Source organism: Mirounga leonina, unplaced genomic scaffold (assembly GCF_011800145.1).
Source record: "Mirounga leonina isolate KUSES-001 unplaced genomic scaffold, KU_Mleo_1.0 Mir_95, whole genome shotgun sequence".
NCBI classification, from domain to species: domain Eukaryota; kingdom Metazoa; phylum Chordata; class Mammalia; order Carnivora; family Phocidae; genus Mirounga; species Mirounga leonina.
The window spans coordinates 10067114-10068261 of record NW_023270865.1 but is presented as its reverse complement, the minus strand read 5'-3'; the positions used below and the strand labels follow the sequence as shown (position 1 = coordinate 10068261).

The 1148-nt window shown below is 30.3% G+C and overlaps 1 non-coding gene across 1 annotated transcript; it reads right to left on the bottom strand.

Moving 5' to 3' along the window:
* Positions 1–852: 852 nt before the first annotated feature.
* TRNAQ-CUG lies at positions 853–925 on the bottom strand. The gene has a single exon. It is a non-coding gene; the product is annotated as a tRNA-Gln (tRNA).
* Between the last annotated feature and the right edge of the window lie 223 nt (positions 926–1148).

Genomic DNA, 1148 nt, shown 5'->3' with positions numbered 1-1148 from the left:
TTTGAGATCTACTTTCTCAGCGACTCTAAAGTATATAATACAGGATTATTAAGTATAAACAGCAGCTGGACATTAGATGCCCAGAACATACTCATCTTAAAACTGGAAGTTTGTATTCTTTGGCCAACATCTCCCCTTTCCTTTTCCCCCATCGCACCCCCCACTCCCTGGTAACCACCCCTTTACTCTCCGTTTCTATGAGTTTGGCTTTTTTAGTTTCCACATACAGGTGATATCATACAGTCTTTGTCTTTGTCTTTGTTTTTGCGTTTTAAGGTGCATTTTATGTTTCAAAGTACTATTGATTTTTAAAGTTGTTTAAATTGTTCATAATAACATGTGTTCTCATTTCCTGAAAAATAAGTATGTATTTTGAAATTACTGAGATATTATTTGTTATTCTAGAAAGTATACTGAGAAGTTTGGTACATTTGCTATTAGGCATAGATAGTACACACTTTTGAATAATCATGAATGTTCTAGTAAAGATGATACAGGACTAATGTAGGGCCTTGAAATATTTAAATGCATAAAATATGGTTAGTGACTGAATTCATGTATCAATAATGAATATTACATATAATATATATGTAATACATATAATGTACTACATATAATGTATATAAATATAATACATATAATATACAGAGTCATTACAATAATGAATAATACAATCATGTATCAATTGTAGAATATTTAGGAAGCTTTGATTGCTTTCTCTTTTCTGAAAAATTAATATCAAAGCAATATAAATAAACATCAATATAAAATGGAGATAATTTTCACTTTATAGAAATAGGGTATTTTAATAAAAATCATATATATATATATACCTTTTTAAAGTAGTCTCTACACCCAACGTAGGGATCGAACTTACAACCCTGAAATCCAGAGTCACATGCTCTACCAACTGAGCCAGCCAGGTGTCCCTTTAATAAAAATCTTTAAATAACAGGTGAAGGGATTTGTATAGTAGAAATTAAAGTCACTGGAATAATCTCTGTCCTGTTCATTAGATTTTCAGTGGACACTAGTAGTACATTTATCCTCCATATTTCCATAGAAAATAGAGTTCTTCTGTATAGCCTTAGACTATTGATAAGAGATCATTAAAAATGACTCAGTACAAATCTTACTGAGATGTGTCT